The 24,618-nt window shown below is 30.7% G+C and overlaps 1 pseudogene; it reads left to right on the top strand.

Moving 5' to 3' along the window:
* LOC143386137 (cadherin-9-like) overlaps positions 1 to 24,342 on the top strand; it is a 105,938-nt pseudogene extending 81,596 nt beyond the window's left edge.
* Positions 24,343 to 24,618: the final 276 nt, after the last annotated feature.

Raw genomic sequence — 24,618 nt, 5'->3', positions numbered from 1 at the left:
ACAAATATTTGAAACTATGATAGTACTAATAAAATGCTGAGGACTAGATCTTGAGCTGAAGGAATTACAGACAGGATTTTATATAATACAACAATCTTGTAATTCAAATGCTAGCATTTTCTTTTTCATTTTATAGATGAAAACATGGTTTCATTGTTTAGAAAATTTAAATACCTTGCACAGGAGGACAACTTAAACTCATACAGTGGACTTATAAGCTTATATTTTTAACTATCAAACACTGGAAAAAGAATAGACTATGAAGTCCGAGACAACTGGCATTTTCCTTTATCTAAATTTGGAGGATGATTTTCTTGAACCTGATCCTGAAGATAATTCCTACATTGTTATTTAGAGGAAAAATAAACTACTGTAGAGAGCATTTGACTATACTGTTCAACACATAAAAAATATTTTAAAAAGTATTTTTTTTACTTTAATTAATTTTTTTGGACGTCTTTCCTATTGATTCTTGAATACTTACAAACTAAAACACTTCCAGGAATGACAGAATGTGAGGTATTGAATGGGTGGGTCTACAGAAAACATAAACAAACAAACAAAACAAAATCTACTAAAAATACATTAAATTTGAAACAAATAAGCAAAAAATAAAAGTGAGGGGAGCATTAACATTGATCTCTGCAGAGTTGTTTTTCCATCCCTGATTTAAAAAAAAAAAAAAGAAGAAACACGTATTTTTAAAACAATTGCATTGATGTAAAATATATGATAATAATTTTGAATCTCCATATAAGCAATAAATAGTTGGTTTTTATGTTCTTTTAAATAAATAATTTTAGATTCTAATATCACATTTCCCATCTGTAAGTAGCTTCCCAAAACTTATATTTCTTACTTACGAATTGTTTGCCTTTATATATTCTTCTCCTAACTAAATAAATCTATAAATTCTGACAGCTTAAAATTCAATAATATGGAAATCTCTTCCAATTTAAAATTAATTTATTTAAGTAAAAATGAGGAGAAATGACACAGTTTCATCATCTAAAAAGGAAATGCCAAAGCAGTGCTGATTTAATTTACAGGTACATATTAGTTTAGTTCTCCAGAGTCTGCACCTCTTGGAACCCATCTCAGAAGGATAAAAGCCAATGACCCTGACTTGGGGGAAAACGCTGAGGTGGAGTACAGCATTGCAGAAGGAGAGGGAGTGGACATGTTCGATGTCATCACTGACAAGGATACACAGGAAGGGATTATAACTGTCAAACAAGTGTCTTTTTGCTGTCTTCATTTTTCCCTTGAGTGCTCTTTAGTTTATTCTTGCTTCTCAGTAAAAGAAGGAAAGTCTTGGATTTATTTTTCTGTATCTTTTATATGCTGTCTACCTTTCACATAAGTGGGAATAGTTGTGATTTCACTTCAAATAAGTAAAGCATCTTTATCATTCACACTTATACAGTGGTTTGAAAGCTCAATTGCTTGCATTTGTAGTATACAGCCATCAAACTAAGTTAATACTAAAAGTACCTGTTTAATCTCTTCTTATGGGAGAAAAAATAAGCATGTAGCTATCACTGTTATTTCACACAGTTTTTAAAATGTTCTAATTTTAGCTGTAATGGTTTATATAAATAAATAAAAGATAAAAATGATATGTGTTTTATGTTGATTATATTAATTCTTAATGCATTTTAGGGAAATATTTTGAAACTTTACATGGAATAATGTAGGTCAATATTATTTTACATTTTACTCAAATGTTACAGTCAAATAAATGAAATATAAACAATTTTGCTCTAAGATTTTACATCAGTCAACTTTTTTTCTGGTTTTAATTATGTATAACTTTAATACCAATAATATATAATCATTATATTCATTAAAGAATGTCTCATTTATCTGTGCCTAAAAATATTGAAGTACAATACTGAATGTGAATCAATCTTATTTGCATATTCCATTATATTTAGTTAAACCTGTAAAAGTAAGTATGAGGCAAAAGGAAAAAAAAACTGCAAATTTATTTTATATATTATATAAAATAAATTTGTTTATATATACAATATTTATATATAATTAACACTATTATATATAATTAAGTATATACATATGTGTGTGTGTAAGTTACTTAGTCTTAATTGCCTGTATCATTAAAAAATCAGGATTTTATATCTAGAAATTTTCACCTATGGTTATGGCTTGTAAATTGTGCTAATATTTTCTTGTTTTATCTAATTTCAGAATTTAGCCTTTGAAAAAAAATGCTATATACATTAAGAGTGGATGCAAGTAACACTCATCCGGATCCCCGATTCTTACACCTGGGACCTTTCAAAGACACAGCTGTAATCAAAATATCTGTGGAAGACACAGATGAGCCTCCTGTGTTCAGTAGACACTCCTACTTGATAGAAGTCGATGAGGATGTAAAGGAGGGTAGCATTATTGGACAAGTCACAGCATATGACCCAGATGCCATGAACAATTTAATTAAGTAAGTACTTTCAGAAGAGTTATGTTTGCAGATATATAATCTATTTTCAAGCCATCTGGAGACAAATGTGTTGCACAATGTCAGTCAAACACAGAAATAAACACAGATTACAAGCCCTTAGTTGAAATGTTTTTAAGCCAATTAGGTCTATTATTTTATTAGAGTCTTACAATTCTAGATATTACTATGATATTTTTCTGGGGATGATAAGATCAAGACACTAAGTATTTAAATAGCCCAATAGTGACAAATTTGGTTCTTAAAAAATCAGGCAGTCTATCTAGCTTCAGGGTTAGTCAGGGATTTGAATCTCACTTTTGATTCAAATGATTCCCCATTGTTCTTCTTTATTAAATAAAAATGCATGTAAAAATGATTTAAGAAAGAAATTGGAAATATGCATTTCTCTCCTAAAAATATAAAGCTATGCCCTTTCAAAAAGAGCCACTAAACCTACCTTAATTAAAATTTTGGTGAAACATTGCACTAGTTCATCATAATTCAAATATGAACACTTATATGTTCATACACTACAGAATTACTAAAGAAATAATGATATATAAGTCAATGGAAAGGTTAAAGTACTAACAACTAGCAGACTATAATACTTTTCCAATATTTCAATATTATATTCATTGTTTCAAGCTTTAAAAAAGTATAACTTTAATGCCAATAAAATAAATAAATATAATAAAATATATTTATAAAATTATAAGTTTACATAAGAAAAACTTCAATGATTCTTAGAAAAAAATTGTCTTAAGGAGAATGGGAATGTAATTGATACCTAAATAACTATGAATAGGACAGAAGGGTGCTGATGTGTAGAGATGTAGAGGAAGTTAGAAGTGACAGAAGATGTAGATAAATAATACCTTTTCCATTTAAATATTTGGCTAGTAAAATACCTATAATTTCATTTTTCTTTAAATTTTACTCTTAAGAAAAATAATTGGTTAGATGTTTTTATGCCATCCTTTACACATAGAATATTAATGAATATATGTATTACCTAGTTTTTATTTTAGGACTTTCCAAATGTGTCAATTTGCAAAGTAATATTGCTGCACAAAATATATTCTGGTAAAAATTCTATTAGTTATTGGCATTAATATACAATTGAACATGTTAAACTTTGTAACCAAGAATAATTCTAGAATATTTTATTCTGTAGATTATAACTAGAGCTTAAAATTTGGTTAGTTTTAGGTTGAGTAGAAAAATCATTTACTGAATCTCCCTATTTAAAAAGTAAATGATTGTTTTCAAATTTTATATTTTGTGTACTATTAAACATTATTTTTATGAGATTCATTCTAGTTTATACAAGAAATATTTTACTCTTAAAAATATTTTTATAAGGGCTAAAGTTGTAGCTCAGTGGTAGAGCATGTGCCTCACAAATGTGGGGCACTGAGTTCAATCCTAGCACCACATAAAAACAAATAAAGGCATTGAGTCCATATACAACTAAAAAATAAAAAATAATAAATATAATAAAATATTTCTATAAAATTATAAATTTATATAAGAAAATATTTACTCTGAAAAATATGATTATCAATATACATAAAAGTATGCATATCAGTATACACATATTTTTATCAATATACATATATTTTATCATTATAAATGTCCATATTGGGGACTGGGGTTGTGGCTCAGCAGTAGAGTGTTCATCTGGCAAGCGTGAAGCTCTGGGTTTGATCCTCAGCACCACATAAAAATAAATTTGAAAGGTATTGTGTCCAACTACAACTAAAAAATAAATATTAAAAAAATAAATTCCCATATTATTTAAAACAAAACCTTTAAATAAAATGAAAAATTAACAGTTTTCTATGATTAATTTATCTGTACTAGAATGTTCATTTCTAATACAATGTGAATTTTTATGTTATTGAAATGGGACATGCTTATTGCCTTTTTGTCATCATATGTGAATATGTTCAAACTCAGTGTTTAAAATGCATCCAGCTTCTTTGCAATGCTCAAAGAGAAACAAATGCTTATTTCTTTTTTACTTTTATATCACATATATTTGGAACTTGATAAAGGGCTTCACAAATTTGGCAATTATCCAAAAATTTACAATGTATATGATAGTACTAATAACACATTGTAATAAAATGTTCTTATAGTGAAAATAGAGATAGTTTGGCTGTTCTACTAGAATAATGGATTGGCTTTTCAGTGATTGGTGTTAACATTTTTTCCCTCTAAAGTCTCAACTTGATAGCACCTTCCTATTTTTAAAGAAAATAAGAGGTTTGCCACATTAGTAACTACAAATGCTTAATGAGTGTCTGCCTTTGATGGTTTGGGCCAGTTTCTAAACATGTGGTCTAGGTTTGGTCATACCTTCATTTCTCCTTAGCATTTGATATGAACAAATTTTTTTGATAGAAATCCTACATGTTCATTTTAAAAATAATTACTTGTACCTTTTGAAAATGAAAGTAATCCACTTTTTAAAATTTGTTGTCAATGACAGTGTCTCAACATATTTAGATAATGAACCATCTTATTGTTTGACCATTAAGCATTTCTGAATCATAAGGAGATAACATCTTAACAGTAGTCTGTGGATCTTTCCTAATTTGTATCCTATATTTGCATATTAAGAAGTCAATAAATGTTGCAAGAGGCATGTAAATTATTCCATGACACCAAGGTTACTTGTTCATTTACTCAGGTGAGGTGTCTCATCAACCTTTATCAATTCTTAACACTCCTTTCTGCAGAAATATTTTCATCTCATCTCTAAATTCTGCACCAGGCAACAATGTGTATGTTTTATTAGTCAAATCATATTATAAAATTTATAACAGTTAACTACCACACTTTGTCTATTTTCTCCATTCAGTTATTTCTGTTTCAATGCATTTGTCTTACTATTACATTCTTTTTTCTGTTTATATTGTGGATACTTTGCTTTCTTCCCCCTCCATGTTTCTTTGACTTACAATATGAGGTTATTTATTTCAGATATTAATTTTACATTTTTCTTAAATATACATCATAGTGATATAACTTTCTCTGTTAGCATAGCTTTAGGTGTGTTTACAACAATCTAATATTAATATGTGGTCTTCCTCTTTTTTAATTATTGTTTTTAATTAAAACATAACTTGTATTGTAGATAGATGGTCTTGCTTTATAACCCAGTTTAATATTATTTCTTTTAAATGAAATGTTTAAACTGTGATTTTTCATACTGTTAAGTTTGTCATCTTGCCACTTTTTTTTCTGATTGTTTCATCTTTTCCTTGTTCCCTCTTATTTTGTGCCATTTTGGATTAGTACAATATTACAGATTGCTGGTTTTCTAACAGTATGGTAAATATTTTGCTCTGTAATAATGTTTCTTCCTTTATGGAATCTTTTGTTCCTCATGCTGCTTTTAATTTTTCAGTAATTTTAATTCAATTGATTGGAATATGACTTAGAAAAATGGACTTCATTTCCTTTTTGCTTAAACTTTATTGAATTTCTTGGATATGTGAATTTATATCTTTTGTGAAGCTGGGAAAATTTTTAGGCATTGAATCTTCAGTTTCTTAACCCATCTTCTTCTCCTTCAGGGAATATAAATGTTATTAGGTCTCATGGATGTGTCTGTCATTTTGTATATACCACATTCCACAGCATCTTCAAATTCATTAATTATTTCTATAATGTTTAATCAATTTTAAATCCATGCAGAATATCTATCTTTTTTAATATTTATTTTTAGTTGTAGTTGGACACAATACTTTTATTTTATTTATTTTTATGTGGTGCTGAGGATTGAACCCAGAGCCTTGCATGTGCTAGATGAGCACTCTACTGCTGAGTCAAAACCACAGCCCCCAGAATATTTTTTAACGTACATGCATTGTCATTTATTCTGTAGATGTTCTATTAAGATCACATATATATGTATACTACACACATATATGAACATATATATACGGAACACAGATAAACATCTTTTGAATGTAATTTTGAGCTAATTCTATCGACTGTGTCATCTCTGTGTTAGTTTGAATTAATAGATTTTTCTTTTCACTCATGCTTTCCTGTCTTTTGCATGCATGTAATTTTATTCGATTATAGACATTGTGATTTTTACCATGGTTACTGTTGTCTAAGTTTGCATTTTTATGAAAATTCCTGAGCTTTATCTGATGTAGTTAAGTTGGTTGAAAGAGCTCAGCCCTTTTGGAACTTTTTCTTGTGCTTTCTCAGCAGCCCTTAGTGTAAGCCTAGTTTTGCTCCATTGTTCACAATATCTGTTTGTTTGAAATTATATAGTTTTCCATCCTGTATGATAACCAGCAAAACTATCTCAAGGTTCATAATATTCCACTAATATTCCTAGTTGATACTGTGTACCCTTTAATTCATAAGATAATTTACCTTCATAGTGTTGTAGCCAAGTTGGATCCTCTTCAGATTTCAGCCTTCTCTCCAGTGCTCCCTGCCAACTTTAGCCACTGTTGTCTACCTCTACCTCTCTGGGTTTCTACTCACAATACTATAGGAACCTAGAGGATACTCGTGAAAGTTCAGGAGGTCACCTCCATTTCTTCCCTTCTCTAAGAATTCCTGATTTCTGTTGTTGTTGTTGTTGTTGTTGTTGTTGTTGTTGTTGTTGTTCTTCTTCTTCTTCTTCTTCTTCTTCTTCTTCTTCTTCTTCTTCTTCTTCTTCTTCTTCTTCTTCTTCTTCTTCTTCTTCTTCTTCTTCTTCTTCTTCTTCTTCTCCTCCTCCTCCTCCTCCTCCTCCTCCTCCTCCTCCTCCTCCTCCCCTTCCTCCTCCTCCTCCTCCTCCTCCTCCTCCCCCCCTTCCTCCTCCTCCTCCTCCTTCTTTTGTAATACAATAGAGTGGATTGTTCTTTGATGTTGTTGTAGTACATGGACACAATTCCTTTATTTTACTTGTTTTTATTTTTATGTGGTGCTGGGGATTGAACCCAGTATCTCACACATGCTAGGCAAGCAGTGTACCACTGAGCCACAACCCCCAGCCTCTAAATGTCCAGTTTTTTAAACATCATTGTTCACTTGCAATTTGAATTTTTTTGGTGTTTAGTGTGTATGGGAAATCCATCCCCTATTATTTCATTTTTGTCAAAAGAAAAATGAAAAATAATTTTAAAAATTGTCCCCGAATTGTTTAAGTGTAGCAATTCGTTTTTAAAAACACAGGAAATTTTGTAGCAAATAAAACATGAAATTCTTTGTTACTCCTGTATTACTTTACTGCCCTTCTATTAAATATTCCATCATTCAAACAATTTGTCAATCTATCTCATTTTTATAGTATTGAGTCCTTTAGCCTTTGTATGTTTTAAATTCTGTGTGTTCACTTATGTTCCAAACTCAGTAATTTTTTTTTATAAATAATGCACTATTATGTCAATAATACATCATTGATAAAAATTTAGATTGCTTGGAGCTTATATAAATATATATATTATAGATTACACATAATACATATATATGAGATCACACATATATAATATATATAGATTACATATACATGTTCTGTATCAATATATGATTACACATATAGATTACATATAGAGGTTACACATATTTTGATAATATTTTAGGCATATATATATATATATATATATATATATATATATATAATAAATATATGTACAATCTTCACCTAAATATAATAATTTACTGAAGGTACAATTTCAAAAATAAAGTTCTGTGTCAAAAAGATCTATAGTCAAATTTGTATTCTTGTTTCACAGTGTTAAAAATTGGTTGTCACATTTTTAAGTTTATAGTCCTCCCAGAAATATTGGCATTGGATAGAGAACTCACATCCTGGAGAAAAAACAATGAGAAATAATTTTACCAGTAAATCTGAAAAAGTGCCTTTCAAAGAAAAATATTAAAAGAACAAATTAATCTCAAATTATATTTCTTAAATTATATTGCCAAATCTGCCCCCCCCAAAAGCATTATAGACTGAATGCTATTAACATGTAAATATATGGGGAAAAATACTTTAGAACTCCAAATATAGTATGAAGAAAAATCAGTATTAATTCAACAGTGAGTCAACAATGTAATTTGGGGCAGCGGGCTGGGGATTGAACCCAGGGCCCCCCATGAGCTAGGCAATTGTTACATCAAAAGCCCATGTAGAAGTCTTTGCTTTGTCTAATGCAATTTAGAAAGATGACTAAATGACTGTTTCCTAAATGCAAAAACAGGCTGCAATTAGTATCATGGGGATTCATATTTTTCCAGAAAATATTGGGAACTACTTCTTCCTGCACCCACCCCTGTAAAACTGTCATCAAACATATTTTCTGAAATACATCTGCTATTTGCAACATGAAATTTTTGTTACAGTTAGCAGCTGTTGTCACCTCTGCTTCACCACATTAGTTATCATGGAGTTACTTATCCCAAGTTGTAGAATCGATTATTGCTTGACAAGGTCTGAAAGAACATCATGCTTCATTTCACACCTATTTTATGCTTAATGTATTTAAAATTCAATGATTTTTTGAAGAAATCCTTTATACTGCTGTTAAAACTAAAATAAGGTACTTAAGGCAAAAATTTTGTAATGCTTCAACAAAATATATATGATTCCAACATAAACAAAAATATGTGCATAAGTGCATTTATATATAGTGGTGCTTTTATTTCAGAGGGTAACATAGTAATGGTGTAACAACAATACTAAACTTAGAAAAGAATATTCTGAATTAATATAATTAACAAACATGAAAAAATGTTAAACAAGTCCAGCAATTACAGAAATGCAAATTAAAGTTACACTGAGATTTCATCACACTTGAGTCAGAGTGGAAATTCTGACAAACAACAATAAATATTGGTGAGGATGTGGGGAAAAGGGTACACTCATACATTGCTGGTTGGATTGCAAATTGGTGCAACCACTCTGGAAAGCAGTATTGGAATGGAACTAGGAATGAACAACCATTTGAGTTAGTTATCACACTCCTTGGTGTACATCCAAAGGACATAAAATCAGTATACTACAATGATATAGCCAAATTAATGTTTATAGCAGCTCTTCACAAAAGCTATGCTATGGACCAAACTTGTTGTTCATCAACAGATGAATGGATAAATAAAATGTGGTTTCTATACACAATAGACTGTTACTTAGCCATAAAGAAGAATGACTTTATGATATTTACCAATAAGTAGATGGATGTAGTGACTATCATACCAAGTTAAATAAGCCAATTCCCCAAAACTAACAGTTGAGTGTGTTCTCTGATACATAAATACTAACCCAAGGGAAATTAAGGGAATAGAGGTGGTGATAAGAAAAAGAAAGACAGTGGAGTGAATCTGACATAACTTTCCTATGTACATCTATGAATACATAACAGTGAATCTCAACATTATGTATATCCATAAGACTGTGATCTTAATTAGAATAAGATATATTCCATGTTTTTATATAAATAAGTCAAAATAGACTCTATAACTAAAAAGAACACATAAAAATAGAGAAAAAGAATTATAAGTAATTTCATCATATAACAAACATTCATGTTTTTAATCATTTCATGGTTCTCAGCTATGGAAAATTCATAAGTAGAAGCTAGAATGGAAAGAGTAGATCCATATCAGGACTCTATTGACTTATTGAAAGAAGTAACATGAATCCAATAAAAGAAAAATAATGTAATGATAAGATATTATAACATATTACTGATTTGACCTCCTGTCTTAACTCAGTTTCCTTTTTACTTGTAATTTTTTTAGTAAAAAATTTCAGGTATATGATATGGGTTTGATTTTTAATGGTAGAATATGAAAATGGAAAGAAAACAAAAAATGGAATCTAGAGATTGGCTACAGGTTCAGTTCTCTTTGCTTTATTTCACTTGTTATTTGACATCCAATGGTTGGATTATCTTTCTAGAACAGGCATTCATACACAAAAAATTATGCCGGTGTTCTTTTGTAACTTACCGTTCAACATTCAGTATAGGGAAATCAATAATGTATTACTGCTATTATAGGCCATCTGCTGGGACAGAGAGAGAGGTTTTCTTCTGTGTTAAGTGTTTATCAAGCTCTTTCTGCTGGTTTGTTGTAATCCAATGTATTTATTATTAATAGGTAAACCAGAATGTTCCTATTCTGTGTTGAAAATAGAACTTGGCTGTTAAATAAAAGAAAATTACTTTGGGCTTTTGACAAATAGTGAGGCATCATTTGCACTTACGAAATTTGCTAAATATAGACCTGTATCATTAACAAAGTAAGCTATTTCTAAATTGTTAAAGTGATTTTCCTCTATGATTCTTAACTTAAAAAGCAATGTCTTTCAAGGTTAAACCTTGGAGTAGGGGCAGACAGAAACACATCCATTTTGATCCTACTAAGCTACAAGACAGTCAAACCTTGACTTTCATACTGGTAGAATTATTGTTTATTCCATCCTCACAGACTGCAATGATAATCTCTAGGGAAAGTAACCATGGGGATTATAGAAAATTTTATTTTCCTTTTTGATCTTAATGGAAACAGTAGAAAAAAAAGTTCAAGATCTATTCAGACAGAAATAGATAATGGCTGACTGTTGACCTTTCCAACAATGATGAGACGCAACTACAGAGGATACTGTAATTGCTTCATTCCACACAAGATGTGGTCATGTTTTTTTTTTCTTTCCTTGTGTGCATTTCATGTTTGCTTTTACTCATAAATAGAATTTGGTGTATGTAAGGAAAAATAAAGCCTTCTTAATATTGCAGGAACTTTCTTTGTCTTTCTCCTAAATACCTTATAATAGAGATGTGATCCCAAAGGTAAAAACAGCCCAGATTGGGAAATAATTTTAGAAATGCTGAAACTTATGGATTAAAAAACCTCAAAATTTTGTTAGCACAATTAATCAATAAAGTTTAAAAAGACACAATTCGAAATACCTGCCATCTTCAACTTAGGTGTACTGGTAATGATTTTAAAAATCAGATCTACTGCACATAAGTATGTAACAGAGAACTATTTTTAGAAATCTGATGTAGTTTTGTTTCCTTTATTTCCTTTTATACGTTCATTGCTATATAATAGGTTTTTAATTGTCCTGTGTCTCCTTAATGTTTCCCACTCTAGAATTACAACTACTTCCTGTTAAATGATCATAAATCAAATATATTTTTTTCAGTGCCCCAAATACTGTCTTTGAAATAGTATTTCTGAGTTTAAAACATTCATTTAACATAGTTTAAAATAAACTAGTAAAGAAAGAACCTTTATGAACTACATTGAATTGTTAAAATTTTTTCAAGATCTATATTTTCTTTTTGGATTTCTTAAGTTCAGCAGAGCTTTTATAACAATAGATCAACTTGTGTAGCCTCTATTAAAACAACACCCCCCCCAAAAAGTAGAATTTAAATAAACATTTTTTGTTCAACAATATTGAAATTGCCAACTTTTCATGATGTTTAGAATCTTAAAAAATGTATTATTAATATTTTTTTGGTTTTTGTGGGAGAGGGGTACCAAGGACTTTACTCAGGGGCACTCAACCACTGAGCCACATCTCCAGCCCTATATTGTATTTTATTTAGAGACAGAATATCACTGAGTTGCTTAGTGCCTCACTTTTGCTGAGGCTGGCTTTGAATTTGTGATGTTACTGCCTCATCCTCCTGAGCGCTGAATTACAGGCATGCACCAACATGCCTGCATAATGTTTTTCAAAGTTAGTGCCAGAATGTCTCATACAGAATTATAATTGGGTAGTTAAGTTTTCTAATATATTATAATCAAAGGGAATTCCTTTGTTAAATATCTTTAATGAGACACATATAAAAATGAGAATTGAACCAGATGCTGATTTTTTATGTTTTCTGTCTTTCATGGTTGTTCTTCTGTCTTCATTCTGAGAACTTTATCCAATAGGCTATATTTGAATGTAGGCTTTGCCCAAGATAGGATTCACCTCAGTTTGTCAAAAATGCAGAATTCCAGCTCCAATAGTAGACATACTACTGCAAATTCTAGGGTTTATTGTTGTTGTTGCAATCTGCAGATCAAACCCAGGTCCTCATGCATACTAAGAAAGTAGTTTACCAATGAGCTATAACACCAACCTATCAAATCCTGTTTTATTAAGAACTACCCATGATTCATGTGAATGATAGTGTTTGAGAAACATTCCCTTTCCTATATGGCTCCTGAAAAACTCAGAAACAGAAATCTCAAATTTTAGCTAGTCATGCATAGCAAGATTGGATCTATCTACCATCTTGAATTTAAGACAGCTCTTTAAAAAAATCTTTAGAGAGTGTATTAGTTTTCTGTTGCTGCAATAAGAACATATCACTACACTAAAAACTTAAATAAAGAAACACAAGTTTGTTTTCTTGTAGTTCTGTGGGTCAAAATTATGGTGTGCACCTCACCAGACCATGAGTAAAGGTGTAATTGTAGACAGAACCATGCTTCTTTCCACAGACTCTAGGAGAAAATTGTTTTCTTTCCATTCTGGTGGCTGGCAGATTTCAAATCCTTGCAGTTGTGGAGCAAGTTTGCTGTTTCATCATTGACTGTCAGTTTAAAGACTGTTCCCAGATTCTACAGGTTGCCTTCATTCCATTCCTTGTTCCTCCATCTTTGAAGCCATCCACAATAAATCTTTCCTTATCACCCCTTAAATCTCTCCTCTTTGCTTGTCTCCTCTTCCTAAACCACTTTTTATCTTCCCTCCAGTTTCACTTTTAATAACTCTTACGATTAGTTTTTACCCATCTGCATAATTGACAAAAATCTTCTGTATCAATGTTTTCAGCCTTAATCGCACTTGCAAAGTTATTTTTGCCATGTAAAGTAACATATTCATAGGGATTAGGGTATGAAACTCTTTGGAAAAGGAGACATTATTTTGGCAACTGTAAAAATAAAGTTTGGGATAACATGTGCCATATCTATCCTTAATGGGAAAATCACAGAACTCTGTGGTATTTGAGATTAGATTTTTATGTGTAATAAGTTGAGGCATAAATTAGAGGAAGACCTTTTATTCAGCTGAGATGTTACATTCAAGAACAATGCATTTATGATAGCCTTCTCTATATTAATATGTAGTCTTTGAATACATATTCATATTTTTTAAATTTTAGAATATATTTCATTTACTCAATGATATTGACTCTATCTGATTGAACAATACTATTATGTTTATATTAAATAATAAGGTAAAATAAATGATTTAAGTGACAATAACTCACTTAACAGCTGCACAAAAATTCATAACCATAAATAATGCCTTTAGTGTGCATACTAATACAATAGTAATACTGGAAACAATAATATAAAATTGTTTATGAGATAAAGATTCCAAGCCACATCAATGTTTATACTAGCAAAAGTCACAATGGCTAAACAGTGGAACCAAACTAGGTGCCCATCAGTTGATGAATGATAAAGAAAATGTAGTATATATACACAATGGAATACTATACAGCATTAAATGAGAATAAAATCATGACATTTGCAGGTAAATGGATTTGGAGAATATAATGCTAAGTGAAGTTAGCCAATCTCAAAAATCCAAATACCAAATGTTTTTTCTGATATAAGGATGTTGATTCATAGAGAGGTTGGTGGAGCATGGGAGTATTAGATGAACTCTAGATAGAGTAAAGAGGAGAAAGGGGAAGGGAGGAAGCATGGGGACAGGAAAGACAGTGGAATGAGATGGAGATCATTACCCTAAGTACATATATGAAGACACGAATGGTTTGACTCTACTTTGTATACAACTGGAGATATGAAAAAAATGCTCTATATGTGTAATTTGAATTGTAATGCATTCTGCTGTCATATATAACAAATTAGAATAAAAAGATTCCAGAACGTTATCAGCACTTCATATTTCATGCCTTTGTCAGATCATTGAGGAAAGTCCCTATAACTTTAAGAAATATTTGAAGAACTAATAATCTTAAAATAACGCCAGAATTTATGAGTCTCTTTTCTGCCAGATACTCTGTTGATTGGAATACTGATATGGACCGAATTTTTAGTATCCACTCAGAAAATGGCTCTATTTTCACTCTGAAGCCTCTTGACAGGGAATCATCCCCTTGGCACAACATCACTATTACAGCCACAGAAATAAGTAAGTTGTCAACACATCTATCTGAATGCATTATCTTTTACTAAAATAATCAAGTAATGGCTTAAGTTGACTCTTTCTCTCCTGTAGAATGGCTACATTGTGAGAAATATTTTAGAGAAATTATTTCAAAAGTTTGGGGTTTAAGGATTATTGAATCACTCATTTATTTAAAATTTTATTTTTTATAATTTAGATTAGGATAGAAACATAATTGAATCTCATAAAAAAATTATTAACCAATCTATAAAAATAGAGTAGTTCATTCTTATTGGTATTTTCATCTTATTATTGTGCTTTCCCTGTGGACCATGTTGATATATTCATCAGCATCAGCTAAGAAAGTGAATACCCCAGAACTGATCTGTTGCTAAGCTACAAATGGGCAAGTGGTTTTAGTTCTTCTCTGTAAATGAGCCTGAAATCTTACACATGTTCTTGTTGCAGATAATCCAAAACAAAGTAGCCATATTCCAGTCTTCATCAGAATTCTGGATATTAATGATCATGCTCCAGAATTTGCCATGTATTATGAAACATTTGTTTGTGAAAATGCAAAACCTGGGCAGGTAAGTGAAATTATTATAAATTTAAAATAATTTTTTTTCTTTATGAAGGCAGATGACATTAATTTATTTGTAAGATTTTTTTCATGCCACTCTGTTCCTAGTTCCTTATTTACTTCTGTTTGATCTAACCAAAATTATTTTTTAAACTATTTTTTATTGTCAATCTAATAGAATATAATAGTGAAAATTTATAACCAGGCATATAATAAATATTATATATATATACAAAGTTCATATTTGGATTCATATTTAGGCTGAGTTATATACATTAAAGTATGGAGGTACATTATTAGATAAATGTGAAGTATAAAATAAAAATTTTCTCTTTTAACGAGAATAATGATAATTATTTATTTTTACATTTTTCTAATTTAAATAGCTCAATCAGGAGTTTTTGTTTTGATCTAAATCATATTTGTGATTTATAATATTCATATTATTGAAATAAAAAAATTGTTAATGACTTGTAAATTCCAATTACAAAGTAATGTTTCAAATATATCTAAAGTAATTTAAAGAAATGCAAAATATGCCCAATTTTTATTCAAACAGAATTTTCAAATACCACCAACTCTATATCTTCCTATCTATCTACTTGTATATCTAAAGAGTTATTCAGTTACTTCCTTTTTTTTAAGAGAGAGTGAGGAGAGAGAGAGAGAGAGAGAGAGAGAGAGAGAGAGAGAGAGAGATAATTTTAATATTTATTTTTTAGTTTTTGGCAGACACAACATCTTTGTTTGTACGTGGTGCTGGGGATCGAACCCAGGCAGCACGGATGCAAGGCGAGCGCGCCACCGGTTGAGCCACATCCCCAGCCCTCAGTTACTTCTTTAAGGCAATAATAGGTAGATGGTAAGAATCATCGACAATTTCACAATGTCCATTTAAGAAAATACAATAGAAAACACTCATTCTTTTATTTCAATTGAGATTTTTAAATGTTTACGCCTCCCCCCCCCCATTCATTCACATGTTGAGGTTGTGAATTTGGAGAAAGGGTCTCCAAGGTAATAATTAAGGTTAATTGGGGTCATGAGAAATGTTGATCTGATATAACAAGTGCTCTTATGAGGAGCCATACCAGGGATCTCATGTTTTCTCTTTCTCTCTGAACTCACAAACCCAGGAAATGCCATGTGAATACTCAGAGAAAAGACAGCAAAACATAAGGCAGGAGGACAATTCTCACCAGAGGCCAACCATGTTGGCAAGCAGATCTCCAACTTCCAGCTTTAAGAACTTTGAGAAAACACACTTCTTTTGTATAAGCCACAGTCTGTAGCATTTTGTTACAGCATCCTGGCTAGGATGAAACTACTTTCCACCTTTCACATACACTCAAAAATTGCAATGGAAGCCAGGCATGGTAGCCTCTGCCTATAATCAAAGCTAATCATAGCTATTATCCTAGCTAATCCTCCTAGGATTCTGAAATTGAGGCTAGTCTTGGTAGCATAATAAGATGTCTGAAAAATAAATAAATAAGGTGAAGTGGTTTTTTTTTTCTTTTTTGATTCACATAGATTTACTACATGCTTATTTCAGTTCAAAAACATTTTTCTTTTTCCACTTTGGTACATGATAATGGCCACGTTCTCAGTTCAGTATTGATTACTGTTATTTGATGTTTATTTTTTTATAGCATGGCCACACATTAATAAACTTACTAAACTACTTTTCTACTAATGAACATTTACTTAATAAGATCTTATTCTTTCAGAGAGCATCATAATAAGTACTAGAGTACATTATGCATTTTTACTTACTGGTATAATTTTTCTTTGTTATAAGCTTTGAAGTATGAATGATTAATCTATAAATATTAATAGATGCTGCCAAATATTTTCAAATATTATTTAAGGGATTCTTCTCACAGTTATGATTGCCTGTTTACTTGGATTACTCTAGATTTTAAATGTCTGTGAACTTCTAAATATCTCATGAGAGTTTAGTATAAATTTCTTCAAACTCATTTAAGCTGAATGTTTTCATAAATGTATGCTTTTTTTTAATCTTCACACTTGTATCAGGTTCCTGGAGTTTCCATGAAAAATTACCACATACTAGATGATTAGAAACTACAGAATAATTTTTCTCATAATTCTAGAGATTAAATGTCCAATATTGATCTGTCACCAGGCTATGCTCTCTCTGAAGGTTTTAGGTTGGATCTTTCCTTAACTTCCATGCTTCTTGTGGTTGCCATGATGTTGTGACATTCCTTGGAGTGTGGACTTCCAATCTCAACCTCTATCATTACATTGCATTCTTTAAATTTTTTTTAATTGTAGTTGGACACAATATCTTTATTTATTTTTATGCGGTGTTGAGGATTGAACCCAATGTCTCACACGTGCAAGGTGGGCTCTCTATCAATGAGCTACAGCCCCAGCCCTACATTGCATTATTGATGTAAATCTTTGTGTATTCAAAATTGTTTTTTTATGAGGACTCCTGTCATTGAATTAGAGCTCTCACTCATCCAGTAAAATTTAATTTTTACTTGATAATATCTGCAAAAAAGTTTGTTCCAATTGTGATCATATTTATAGGTAATATGATTTAGGACTGGAATTTATCTTTTGGGAGCCACAAATGAATCTACCTGAATCAGTAGGTGTTCTTTACTTATTTATGTATTAGTGTGCTATCTTTTATTGATTCATATGAGTTACTGATACATACTAAAATTAGATACAAAGTATGATTGATAATAATTATGATTATTTAATATATATTCTTACTGTTTCATTAAATCAACAAAGATAAAAATAAAATATAGTTCCTAAAACATAAAGCCCACCAAATCATTTGAAGAACATAAGTCATGCAATTAATGGACCAAGATTTTTTAATGTTTAAGAATAGTTCTACAAATAAGATTTATTATTATTATTCAGGATCAGGAGGTTGAGCAATAATACTAAATGTTTTGTGATTTTTTTAAATATTGTGCTTCAATTTTCTAAGGAAAAAAGATTATTAATTTTGTATTAACAATTGTGCACTTTCAGAAGCCTCATACAAAGAAACACAAGGTCACATGTTAATCTTTCAATAAAATGAATGAACTCATATGTAATATGAAGTTAAAGTAGAAGAGTATTGGCTAGGTGTTGTAGATGGTATGGCTATAATAGGTACACAAAAAACAAAAATGTTTAAAATCATTGTGAAATTCAGTAATAGTTCACCACAGAATATTGGACTAGTACACCTGGAAATGGCACAACTGTTTATTTTTCTAGAAGAGAAAACTGAAAGTAAGCATAATTACTTGCCTTTAATTTCATATCACACAGATGGCAGAACCAGAATGAGGAAAACAGAACATTGATATGTAGCTTGGTGCCTTTTGGTTATGAAGTTCTCAATTGGATTTTCCTCCCAAACTAGTGCTTGCTGCTCCATCTTCCTTTATGGCACACTTCAGAATTATTATGGCTCAGCAAAGAGGGTCCTGATTTTGCAACTTCCACAATGATTTCACAATACTTGAGAAGCATTTCTTTTTATGTATTTATCTTTGCAAACAACATTAAAAGAAAGGCAAACAATCTGAATTAAATATGCAATATGTTTCGATAATGCACATAGCTGTAAAATCTTTTTCTTTATGATCCTATGCGATGAAGAGTTCACTTGTCTGGAAACATATTAATAGTATTCTTGATTTGGAATTGTGGTAAAAAGTTATATTTTTAAAAGGAATCTTGTATGATTTCTTCCTTTGAGAAAACATTTTCTAGTGAACAAAAGGGGTTAGGAACCAAATACTAATAAAATAGGCTGGTGCTTTACAAGACGACAAAAGAGGATACTTATTGAACTGATCACATCTTTGTTTGTTTGATTTTTTTAAGTTCATTGTTTCAGTGGCAAGTTAACAGATGATGAAGCATTGAGAAGCACTGACAAGCAATAATGATAGACATTTTTATTTATTAATTAAATATTATCTTTAACAAAACCTTTACAAAACACCTTGGAATGGTTTACTAAAAAGGACTTTTTTTGTTTCTTAAGTTTAGTGACAAACTCAAAATTCAAAGCATGAATGCATGGATTTAAAATATTTCTTTAATTAAAAAAGATGACTACTTTTAGTTTTGTTTTGTTAAATATATGCATTTGTTTCGCTTTCAGCTGATTCAGACTGTCAGTGTTATGGACAATGATGACCTTCCCCGAGGTCACAAATTCTTCTTTGAGCCAGTACCAGAATTTCCTCTCAATCCAAACTTCACTATTGTAGACAATAAAGGTAATAGAAAAAATTTTTAAAACAAAAACTTTGAAATCTTAAGATGAAAAACTACAAAAGTGTGAAATATTTTCAATTTCTCCCCCAGATAATACAGCGGGAATTATGACTTGCAAAGATGGGTACAGCCGCAACAAAATGACCACCTACCAACTTCCAATTTTAATTTTTGACAATGATTATCCTATTCAAAGCAGCACTGGCACACTCACTATTCGGGTGTGTGCCTGTGACAATCAAGGGAACATGCAAACCTGCAATGCAGAGGCCTTGGTCCTCTCAGCGGGCCTGAGCACAGCAGCTCTTATCGCCATCCTGCTATGTATGTGTCCTCATACTTCTCAGTAAGCTATGCCCTTCTCAATGCTCAGTGAACCCATAATTCTCTCCTCCATTGTCTAGGAATTGTGCACAAAGTAACACTCTCCTCCAGAGCTAATGGTGAAGTATCTTAACATTTATCAAAATTCGCTTTTCCGTGAGAAAAAAAAAGTAATTCTAGCTTTTATCTGTGTGGTTAGTTTAAGTTTTCTAGAGGTCAATAACAGAGAAAGTGCTTGCGAGGGAAATGCAATAAATTATGTTATTTGCAGGTATCTATGTTACAATGTACCCCACTATCATGTATAGTTACAATGTACTCGAAAAAAACATTAAAAAACACAAATATAAAACAAATGCTACATACATATTTTTACAAAATTTTATAGCATTAACTGTTATTTCTCTGATTATGGTTACTTTGCAAAGGGCATTTGATTTAATAAGCTGATCTAATCGTTGTATCAACTTCATCAGGTAAAACGTTTATACTTGTACCGAATGGTTATGTAACATGCAAAAATCACTCTTCAGAAAGTGTTTTTATACTGGCATTAAAATAGTTGAGTCTATTTTAGAATACTCTTTTCTGTTATTTTCAAAACTGAAGATTGTTTTATCTTTACAAATAATATTACTAACAAATATTTATACTTATATTTATATATGCCAACAAATACATACATATTATCTATATAGATATAGATATACATATACATACGTACATACCCACACAATTGGCAAATTTATAAAAGTTGTCAAAATAGGACATTTTCCTCATAATACTTTCTATATATAGATGCAATGCACCAAATTAAAAAGTTAAATTTCAGTTTTTAAATATCACTGTGACCCTGTGGTATACTTACCCTGCAATATTTTCTAAATAAATTTGTGCCTCCAGTAGCAAATGTTTTATTTGAGCATACACTAACAGTACAACAATTTAATTCAATTAAACAGTTGTTTCACTGCAAAACACTCCAAAACAATATTTCCATCAAATATTCATCCAAAATTTTTATGCATAGGGCAAGAGAGTAAGCCAAATTTATATTCTAATGCTCATATATGCTGGCTTCTTTTCATTGCAAATCCTTTCAAGCTATCTGGATGAAATCCCTTTGGCCAGATATCCTTGCAGGACTTCACTGGGGGATTGATGAAAGTGAGGAGAAAACATTTGTCTCAGTTAAGATGATCCAACTATCTAGAAAAAAAAAAGTCTCCGAGGTGAGAACACAGGCACTGCCACCATAACCATGAGCAGTTCCCATCCTCACCTGCTTCTAGAAAGTTCAGGTCCTCTATAAAATATTTTTGAAGCCCTGTGAAGATTTAAATTTGGTTTACCCTTTTAGCTCTTACTGATTTTATAGCTTAGACAGTTTTCCTAATTTAAAATGAGGTAAATATATGTATATTGCAATTTATAAAATTTCTATATTAATGTAGTACACACACAAAGCTATTTATTCACATATGATAGAACAAAACATCCACCAAATATTCTGATATTCAAATACAATCACTTAAAACATTTTTTAAAAAATTTTTGCTATGCAGAAATCCTAGAAAGTTTTTATTATTATTCTGAAAAAAAAAGAATCTGTCACCATTCTTCCTGGAGCAATATAGAAGACACATATTTATTTTTCACCTTCCCAATATATTACTTAAATATGGAATGATTGTGTATCATTTAGTTAAAATTGCTTGTAATGCAGGTTTCATTATCAAAATTACTAAAACATTCTTGCTGTTATTTCAAGTCTTTATAGTAATGGCCAGACATAGTTACTGCATTTCTATAGTTAAAAGTTAGCACTTTGTAAGACAGAATGGGAAATATTTCACATCTGTGCTGATAATTTTGAAGAAATGCAGTCCTTAGTTTCTCTCTATGCTGGTGGGGGCATAATTAAAACTTTAGGACAGAGCTTTATAAAAGTTTTTATTCCCAGTACCACTTTGACAGTCTGATGAATCTTTTTAATTTTTTTCAGAACAATTTAAATAGTTGAGAGCTCTGGGATGTAGCTCAGTAGTAGAGTGCTTTCCTGGCATGCTTGAGGCCCTGGGTTCAATTCACAGTACTGCAAATAAGTGAATCTATAAATATATAACTTTATAAGAAGGAATCAGAAGAAAATAAGATGTCTAACTAAATTCAAGAAAAAAGCAAAAATCAGAATTTGTTTGCTTATTGAATTATTCCTTTGTAGAGGAAGTTTAAATATAGTTTGAGGATAGCTGTCATACTTGAAATGCAATATAAAGTATCTGTGATTTCTATTGGTTTAATAGTCACAAAAGCTGCTACTATAATTTTGAATATTATTTACTATGGCAAGAAAGGAAAAACATGCTAAATTATAGTTTCAGCTTACTAAAAGTGTTCAAACATGTTTCATCTTTCTTTATCCTAGCTTATCTGAATTCCAATTCCATATCCTTAATTATTAACTTTAATATAGGAAATGAAGAAAATAATTTTTTTCTGCCAAAAGAGAAAAAGAAAACTGTAAAATGTCTCTCAAATCTACTTACAAATTTCAGTAAACATTTATAGGTAAACTTTAAGATAAATTTACTATATGATTATTATGCTATTTACCAAAATTAAAGAAATTTAAAATTATTCTTAAATATTAAAATTAGAAAGAACTGTTTTTTTCCTAGGTATGGCTCAATTTTATGGATGTTAGATCTATGTGGGACTCAATTAATCTTATGTTATCCTTTTATAGGAGCAAATACAGATATATCTCATTTATACAAAATAATTATTTTTTAAAAAATGTCTCCAAGATGATCCTGAACTCAACACCTGAAGCTCTTTCTGATGAGGTTAACTTAAGATGCTTCTAATTATTTTTATAAAAGTCTATTAATTAGGAAGAGCAAAGGAAAGCATGCTGGCCAATATAAAAATGACATTGGACAGGCCTTTATATTAACAAGGAATGTTAATTTTTAAGAAAATATTTTCTTATACAATGAAACAAATAATTTTGTCAATATATTTAACTGCTCTCAACTAAAGTAAATGTAGCTGTTATTTATCTGAAGTAATATTTAAATGTTTTGGAGAAGTTTTCTTTCATTAGTTCTTGTGTAACTTATATGTAAAATTACAAAGTTGGTCTCTTTACAATAGAAGATATATATTTTGGAAATCACAAGGAGTTTTTTGTTTTCTTAAAATAAATTTTATTGACTATAGCATATATTTGTTGAGAAAGAGTCATTGCCAAACAAATAAATAACAATTTAAGTACAAGTTCTCTTGCTATACATAATACAATATACTATATGGGAAAGTCCACAGTTAACTTTAAAGCAAAAGTATGTAAATAATAACAACATACAAGTAGAGAGAACACTATTAACAATTTAGTCTCAAAGTTTGAATGCAACTCTTTAAATCATGGAAGTCCTTGCTAAAGAAAATATTTAAGCTGTCATGATAATATTTAAGATAGGTACCAGTTAAAGATATGCTTGAGCTTAACTATTGTAATGCAGCAGTTGGAATTTATTTCAAATTTTGAGCAGACATTCAAAACCAGATCAATTAAAGATTTAGTAAAATGGCCCAATTTGGAATAGGATTAAATCAGTAGTTCATACATACTAATGTTCTTATGTGTGCTTATAAACACACACACATAATATAAGACTATAATGAAAATATAAGCATATATTCATCTCTAGATGAGTAAATTATTTGTATATATTGCCTTGGGTCATTAAGAAAATATTTAATAGCTGCAAAAATTCTCTTGAGATGAAAGGAACTGGTGCTTCAACATGTCTGTATTTGGAATCATATGTGTATTCTCAAGGAGTGATGTGTCAAATTAAACAATATTTTTCAATATCAGAGGCCCACAGAACTTAAAAATGAATTGACCTTGTATTATCTGCTTTTTATCAATTTACTGCATCCATTCATTGGCCCAAGGCACTCTGTGCTTATACAGAATACTCCTCCTGCCAATCAGTCCCACAAACTTCCACACACTGAAGTATGCATGCTGTTTTACCTCGCATCATGAAACCTCACTATTTTCTCATGTTTTTAATAGTTTTAGTCGTGCTGTTTGCTGCATTGAAGAGACAAAGAAAAAAGGAACTTCTCATAATTTCAAAGGATGATGTCCGCGACAATGTTGTGACATACAATGACAAAGGCAGTGGGGAAGAAGATACACAGGCTTTTGACATTGGCACGTTAAGGAATCCAGAAGCAAGAGAAGACAGTAAACTTAGAAGAGATGTAATGCCTGAAACTATTTTTCAGATAAAGAGGACTGTACCCCTGTGGAAAAATATTGATGTACAAGATTTTATCCATCGAAGATTGAAAGAAAACGACTCAGACTCAAGTGCACCTTCTTATGATTCACTGGCAACCTATGCCTATGAAGGGAATGATTCCATAGCGGATTCACTCAGTTCCTTAGAATCCCTCACAGCTGATTGTAACCAGGATTATGATTACCTTAGCGACTGGGGTCCTCGTTTTAAAAAACTGGCTGATATGTATGGGGGTGATGAAAGTGACCAAGACTAAGCATATTACTTAATATTAGTGGAACTGTCTTCGTTACTAGAATGAGTGGCCTGCATTCTCCTCCTTGGAGGAATTTTTTCAAAAATTGAAATTACAAACAATACGTAGGTGTTGTCTTAGTAAGGGTTTGCTTAACCAGTAAGTTTCCGTGAAAGAATATGAATGATATAGATTTTAAAACAATAATAATAACCAGTTCACCCTCTTTGCCTAATAACCTTGGAAGGAAATTATATGACATTAATAATCAATAAAAAATATTTAAAAGGCTTTTTGTGCCTTTTCTTAGGT

The sequence above is a fragment of the Callospermophilus lateralis genome, unplaced genomic scaffold (genome assembly GCF_048772815.1).
Source record: "Callospermophilus lateralis isolate mCalLat2 unplaced genomic scaffold, mCalLat2.hap1 Scaffold_113, whole genome shotgun sequence".
Classification (NCBI taxonomy): Eukaryota; Metazoa; Chordata; class Mammalia; order Rodentia; family Sciuridae; genus Callospermophilus; species Callospermophilus lateralis.
Note: the sequence above shows the minus strand (reverse complement) of the source record. Positions and strands in the feature narration are given on the sequence as shown.